General features: G+C 36.3%; 1 pseudogene; it reads left to right on the top strand.

The window, feature by feature from the left end:
* The first annotated feature begins 1,897 nt into the window (after nt 1-1,897).
* Nucleotides 1,898-1,998, top strand: LOC111764202 (U6 spliceosomal RNA; annotated as a pseudogene).
* The last annotated feature ends 6,314 nt before the right edge of the window (nt 1,999-8,312 follow it).

Raw genomic sequence — 8,312 nt, forward strand, 5'->3', positions numbered from 1 at the left:
CAGCATCCAGTAAAGTAAAGTAAAGTTCACAATCCATGGCATCCAATAAAAAATTACCAGAAATACAGAAAAGTAGGAAAATATGATCCATATTGAGAAGAGAAAGCAATCAAAACCATACCAGAAATGACACAGATGACAGAATTGATTAGAAGGACAATAAAATAATTTTGTATCTATATTCTGTCTGTTCAAGAAGCTAAAGAAACTATTGAACATATTAAGTAGAATAATGGAAGGTATAAAAAAAGGCTCAGACTTAACTTCTAGAGATAATGTCTGAGATGTGCAGCCTACTAAATTCTGACTTCTGTATAAGAGGAAAATTCTAGATCTAATTACCAGAAGTCTGGCTTGAATCACCAAAATAGAGACTCACGGCCACTCAATCAAACTCTGGACCTGAGACAGTTTATAGACAAAGATGATGTTGATGAAGGACCCCATCACATTGCCAAAATTCATACTATATGTCAATGGGCTCATGTTCATGGAATTCATTGGTCTTACCATGTTCCTCATCATTCTGAAGCAGCTATCTTGATAGAAATGTGTAATGGCCTTTTGAAGTCTCAGTTATGGTTCCAGCCAGGTGTTAATACCTTATGGGACAGGGGACATATACTCCAGAATGCTATATATACTCTAAATCAACCTTTAATATATGGTACTGTTTCTGCCATAACCAAGATTTACAGATCCTTGAACCAAGGACAAGATATGGGAGTGGCTCCTCTTACTAGTAATTTTCATGATTGGTCAGCAAATTTTTTTCTTTCCATCTTAACACCTTAGGCTCTACTAATTTAGAGGTAGTAGTTACAAAGAAAGAGATTCTTCCACCAGAGGACACACTTATGATTCCATTGAATAGGATGTTGAAACTGTCATCTGGCCACATTGGCCGACTCATGCCCCTGAATCAAAAGGAAAAGAAGGAGGTTATTTTACTTGCTGGGATGATTGATTCTGGCTATCAAGGGAAGCTTGTTTGCTACTATACAATATGGGGGAAAAGGCATATGTATGAAATACAGGAGATCCTCTAGGGCAACTTTTGTACTCCCTTTTCCTGTGACTAAGGTCAAAGGAAAATGATGACAACACAATTTAGGCAGGATGGCTGACAGCCCAGAATCTTCAGGAATTAATGTTTGGGTCATTCCACTAGGCAAAGAAACACAACCTGCTGAGGGAAAAGGGAATTTGGAATGGAAATTCCAAAGGGAATTTGGAATGGATAAGTAGTTATATGACCACATGGCCTTTTGCAGAAATGCAGACTGCAATCAAAATGAGTGTTTTTTCCTTATTTTGGCATTGATATGTTTGTGTGTGTGTATATGTGTGTGTGTTTTCTTCCCTCTCTCATCTCCTTATGTAACATAAGATATGGTCATAATAGTTTTTATATTGCAGTGTTTTAGTTACAGGATGTCATAGGAGAAGAATGAATATTACCCAGAGATTTTATATTCTCTACTGGGAAAAGGGCTAGTATGTTTTTAGTTGTATGTGGGATAGCTGTATTATACTAATTGCAAGTATGACTTTGCTATTGTCTTTATTTGGTGATTAAACATAGTTCAAGGAGTTGTATATGGGTGCCAAGGGGTGGACTGTGATGACTTTGTGACATGTCAATTTAGCCCAAATCCCCTGCCTCCTATGTTTCTGATTAAGGTACACTAAAAGGGTTATCCTTTTTTTAGAGGACAGAAAGGAGGTAGCACCCATCTTACAGCATATACTTTCTTCCAGTTATACAATCAAACAACAGCCTAGGTGCTGCCTTGAAGGGATTTGGCATTAAAAGTTCAAATTTTGAGTTGCTCAAAAGAAGACTGTCCTGTGTGGACCTGACTTTGTAAATTGGTAGTCATCAAAAGGCATTAGGGTGCTCGCAGCACATATACTAAAATTGGAATGATACAGAGAAGATTAGCATGACCCCTGCGCAAGGATGACATGTAAATTCGTGAAACGTTCCATATTTTTGTGAACGTATACTTACATCCTGGGGAGGACTGATGTTCTCAAACAGAGGGAACTGTATCTCTTGAGAGAATCGGTGGCTCCCAATCGGTTAGGGCAGTCAGGTATGACAAACCCTCAACATTTTTGCAAGTATCTCTGAATATGGTCCCTCAAGTAGATGAAGATTGATTGTCATGGTGGGCCCTGAGCGGGGGGGCGGGGGGGGGGCGGGAAAGAGGTGTTGAATACATGGCATCAGGGTAACTGTGGGGCAAGGAAAATGTTCCACAGGATCATGCCATAATGGGTATAGTTCATTCTAAATTACACCAAAAATGTATAGAAGTCTGTAGGCTAAAATGTAAACCATAATGTAAAACATAAGATAACTAAAAATTTAGAAAATTCTATAGTCTAAAATATAAACCATGATGTAAACCCCAATGGAACCATGTTTGAAAGCTATCGTTTCCATATCTGTACATTAGCTGCAGCAAATATAATATGAACATGTAAAAAGATCACTGTTGGGGAAGGGACACAGGGTTTGAGGTTGGATATGTGGGAGTACCATATATTGTATATGTGAATTTCTGTGACCTAAAACTTATGTCAAGAGAAACTTAATAATCAGGAAAAATAAAAAAGATAGAAAGGAGGTAGACACTGAGGAAGAAATGGAAGAAATTGCCTTGCCACTGTACATACAGAGAAATACCTGTAGCTTTTTCATTTTTTCATTTCTTTGATTCCCCTATTTATTTTTCCTTTATTTAATTTTTCTAAATTTCTGTGTATTCTGTATCTAATTTTTAAACCCATCACTATATTTCATTTTTCTATTAATGGAAACCTGAGTTTCCTTTTTGAAGAAGTTTTGGACTACAGAGAGGTTCAACTATGATGGGGGAGGAGCACTTGTGTGGGGTGTCATTAGTGGAGGACACATGGTCGGGAGGGAGCTCTACAGGGCATGTACACAGGGCACATAGAAAGGTTTGGATAATTTCCCAGTAGTTTCAGTTGGAAATGACAGATGAGAGAGAGCTGAATTCCTGACCAGGGAGCTCTATCACATTCCCCAATGGAGCAACAACAATTCCCCAAGTGCAATGGCAAAGGCCAATAAAGATAGATGGCCCAACAATGAGCCCTTGATACTGATGGTTCTGGTTATGAGCCTGTGTGCCTTAAGTATGAACTAGGCCTATAGCTGTGGAGTGTCTAAGAGTTACCTCCTGAGAGCCTCCATGTTGCTCAAATGTGGCCACTCTCTAAGCCAAACTCAGCATGTAGATGCACTGCCTTCCCCCCAGCTTGGGACATGACTCCCGGGGATGAGCCTCCCTGGCACCAAGGGATTACTACCAAGCACCAGCTGATGATGTAACTATAAAAAGTCCATGAACAAAGAGGTCAACTCAGACCAGCAGAATATCTTAGTCTGCATGTGATATCAGGTGTTAAAAACTGCATTTTGACCTTCGATAAAAGGGGGAAATGGAAAGGCCAAATGAGTTTATATGGCTATGAGTCTCCAAAAAAGAGCCGGGAGGTCATCAGGGGGTGATGCTTATGTATGCCTCAGCAGAGTACCAGAGACAGCCAAGGTAGATGGAAACCCAGGTACTGGTTCACCTGAGGGCTGCAGTGACCCACATGTTCTATGGTCAAGGCAGATGGCTCTGCAGTTCAGGGCCATGTCAGTTGGCCCTACTTTGTAGTTTGTGTTCCTGAGTGTGATGGAGTTGGACTCAGATATAACCTTTCTACACATGCCCCTTCTGTTACTTTTACCAGACCTGTGGTTGGCATTAGGGTTGGTGTATACTCAGGAGACTCGAATCTCTGAACTGTACATGTGACGGCCAGGCCCTGGGCCTCAGCAGACTTGTAGTTCCTACCCTCTGGTTTCTTGGACTTATCCTGGCCAGCTGACAGGGAGGTGAAGAGGGTCAACCACCACACCAGGGAGCCAAGAGTGCCTACAGCTGCAAGCAGGAGAATTGCATCCGTCACCCATGTGGAATCTAAACCCCCTCTTGATGTAGAGGGGGACTGGACATAGCCATCCCAGGTGCACAAGATGGAGGAATAGAGTATGGATTAGAGTGGACTTACTGGTGTTCTGCTGGGGAACTACTGTGATTAGTAAGGGAAGAAATTGTAGTAGTGATGTGGAGGAGGTGGACATGGTGACTGCTGATGGTTGGGAGAGGGAAGAAGCGATATGGTGTGGGGGCATTTTCAGGATTTGGAGTTGTCCTAGGTGGTGCTGCAGGGATGGATGCTGGACGTTGTGTGTCCTGTCGTGGCCCACTGGCTGGACTGTGGGAGAGTGTGGACTACAATGTGGACCACTGTCCATGTGCTGCAGCGGTACTCCAGAATGTATTCACCGGGTGCAGTGGATGTGCCACAATGATGGAAGAGTTTGTTGATGTGGGAGGGGTGGCGTGGGTAGTGTGGGGTGGGGGTTATATGGGGACCTCATTATTTTTGAATAGAATATAAAAGAAAAAGAAAAAAAAAAGAAAAAAAAAGGCATTTGGTCCTCCCTGAAACTCAGAGACTCCAAGCTGAATTTGCAGTGGCTTTCTCTTCCTCTATCTTTCTTACCTTCCTTCCTATCTGCCTGTGAACTTTGGTTTTGTTTAGCCAGTCACCACAATTGCATAAGGCAAAAGACTTAATATCTTTGTCTTTATATCATTATATATATAAATAAAAAATAAAATAAAACATATATATCCTTCTTGGATTATTCTCTGGTTGGACTGTAACTGATAAAGATTAAAAGAGATTTAAGGGACATATTAACCATTTGCAATGTATGTATTTTATTTAGGTAAAGATTTGAAACAAAATATAAAACAACTTTGTGACCATTGAGATTTAAATGCAGACAAGGTATTTGATGATATTATGAAGCTATTATTTTAAGTATAAAAATGGTATTTTGGTTGTGTTTTTCAAAATATTTGAAATATTTTCTAAATCAGCCTCTGATGCATGGCATGTGAAATATGACAGAATTTGCTTTAAAACTATCCTGAGGGAGGCGTTATATAAGAAAAAAGATTGGTCAGGAGTTGATAGTTTTAAAGGTGGGTATAGGATACATGGATGTAGAAAAGAAACTATTTTATCTCCTTTTGAATATATGCAAATTTTCCTTAATCAAAAGGTAAAATAAAAATGAAAAAAAAAAGCCCACAGTCATGAGAAAAAAAAGCTAAGTAAAGGCTATATGCATTTACTGATTTTTCTATCCCTATGACAGACTTAATTAGGCAGAATTGCTTTGTCTTCATCATTCTGTCATACAGACAAGTGCACATAGACACATGCACACATATTTCTATATCCATGTGCACATAGACACCCCCGTGTAAAGTGTACCTTTCTATAAATACGCTCTATGTATTCTTAATTATTTGAAATACATAGATAAATGAATTTAGAATTACATGATTTAAATTAGACACTCTTCTGACGTAACATAGAAATTTTTATATAGTGAAACCAAAAGATTAAATATCAAGGCAGAAGCTAGAGATGAGTATGATAATATATATATATTAAATTTACAACAATTGCCAATTTCTTCTTGTACTTATAAACACTGATAACATTGTTATAAGACAAACAGAATCTTTTTATTACTTGACCTATAATAAACAGTAGAAATAGCAAACTACATTACAAAGAATCCTTAGCCAGAGACATTAAAAGCTTGGCTGGAACTCAGAAAGGGATATGGCCTTTTTGAAGAGTAGGAAGTAAACAGTGCCTCCCAATGAAGGAGAAATGAGTCTTTAAAAAATTCTCTTCTACATCTTTCTACCTCTATTATTGACTGTTTGGTCTTAGCTCTAACTAAGAAAAGTATAGGCAGGGAATAAAACATCACGGAGGCTAGGGGGTGTTGAGATGGACTAATTTATTAATCCCCACAATGATGATCTAAGAGTGGATTATGATAAACATTCCTACTATTTAACATATGAGGAAGCTGCATATAAAGGTATATGATAAAAGGAAAAGATCATATGGCTCAAAATTGGCACAGATAAAATAAAAAGTCAAAGATGTAGAATAATATTATTAAAGTGACTGGCCATATATTTTATTGCCCAAACTAGGACAATTGTAAGAGCCTTATTTACTCTGGGACCTTTGGCATAAGCCATTGCCATCTTGGGTAAATGGACACTCAGAGTAACTCTAGGCATTATCAGAATAAAGTGTGTTTGATGGATGTAATAGATAAGTGATAAATGTGGTTGATGTTCCATATGGATACTAATCAATTACTTTTTCAGTCTACTTTTGTAATTCTTTTTTTTTTCATTTCTGACTTTTGTTTGTTTTGCTAGATCTTAACTTCTTTACCATGTCTTTTTGAACCCCAGCAATTTTCATACCCAAATGGTTTAAAGGATGATTAGTATTTATTATTGCTATAAATTGTGGTTCTAACAAAATATTTCAAAAACAGATTTTAATGAGAGTACATCTTCAAAATGTATACTATTAACTGATTAAAAATATATGTTGATACACATTATGTACTTTGATTTGATAACTTACTTTGCTAGAGTATACAAATGGTGGCAAATACACTAAAAAAGAAAATTTGTTTAGGGACAAATTTACAGAGCATCTACCAATTCTATTTTACAGATGGGAAAAGTGAAGCTCAGGGAGGCTAAATGAATTACTTTAGGACACAAAGTAATTGAAAGAGTCAGAATTAGATCACCAGTTCATGGTTCTTTTTTTTTTTTTTTTCAACTTTCTATTTTGAAATAATTTCAGACTTACAGAAGAGTTTCAAAGGTAGAAATTTCCCTGTACCCTTCACCCAGCTTCCCCTAGTGTTAATGTTTTATATTACCATGATGAAATTATCATGATTCTTTTGTTGCACTTAGTTTTAGTTTCATGTTTCCTTTAAGTTTAGAAAAACTGCTAAAACACAATTATCCATTTGGGAACAAGGAAATATATTTAGTACAAAATAATTTAGGATTATTTCACATATTAGTATATTTCTTTATCTATTATAATGACATATTTGCAACTGGAATATTGAGGTTTAGGGATTTCTTGGAATAAGACTAATACATATGGCTCTATATAAATTAATGTGAGCTTTCTTAGACTGTCCAATAAACATATCTGCCAAGAGTGAATTTGTATTATTAAATATGTAAACCTAACAGCCGTTTGAATTTTTGAAAAGCTAAAATTCAAAAAATTACTTTTCTAGTAATTGTAGCCTTAGAAAAGTATTTTTAAATAAATATGCTTATTTATAGAACTTTCTATAACCAGATGTGAGGTGGGACTGAGTGATATATTCTTTGGTATATATTTGCCAATAATTTCTTTGCACTGCACTGAATGAAAGAACAATCAGAATATGTACATTGATTCTTCATGCCATATATCATAAAAAACTAAATTATGTTTTCTAAAAGCTTAGAAAAAACAATCAGGATTTCTAAAAAAAAAAATCAATGCTTGGTTAAATTTTTGGATTGTGAGAATTATGAATAAAGCCTTACTTTTTTTTTAGTATTTTAGGTTTCTGAATTCTTTCATAATCATTATCCATTTGATCTTCCCAACAATACCTTACAGTAACACATTTCTCATTTTCCTTCTTCCTAATTTTTCACTGGTGTACATACATCTCAGCTTTCTTACCCTTCCAGCAAGAAAGTTCTGAGGGTAATGTTTTAAACCAGCTCTCAGAAAAAGTTCTTGAGATTAGGTTCTGCTTACTCATGGTGATAATTTGCTTGGTAATTCACCTTTTATTATCTTCCTTCACTTCCAAAACAAACTACTTGCACTGCACTTGAATAACTTAACTTGGTCTGCCTCTGGTAGGAAACAAACTCAGAAAATACTCTCCTAAGGAATAAGCTGAGAAGGAGGAATATTTATGTTTCTTAGTTATAGGCTTGATTTTAGGAAAGGCAGGGACACAGAGAAATTGGGTTTAGGAATAACTGTGGATATCAACTACCTGTGCTTTCTCTTGAAAGCCAATCATTATTACTAAAAATGGGTTATCTTATGTCCATGATACTCAGTCAAACTTAGGAAGGAAAAGAATCGTCAGTGAAAAAAACTGACTGGGATTTTACTTTTCACATTAATATCATTTTCTATCATAGTTGCTTATAATTCATAATTAATCACCTAAGTTCTATAATTTTAAATTATTAAACATATAAATTAGCAGTGTTAATTAAAATAAAATTTTATTTTTTCTCAGAATTAAAAAAGTCAAACACTTCTATTATATTTTTAAAAGAGTT

The sequence above is a fragment of the Dasypus novemcinctus genome, chromosome 3, assembly GCF_030445035.2.
Source record: "Dasypus novemcinctus isolate mDasNov1 chromosome 3, mDasNov1.1.hap2, whole genome shotgun sequence".
In the NCBI taxonomy this organism is placed as follows: Eukaryota; Metazoa; Chordata; class Mammalia; order Cingulata; family Dasypodidae; genus Dasypus; species Dasypus novemcinctus.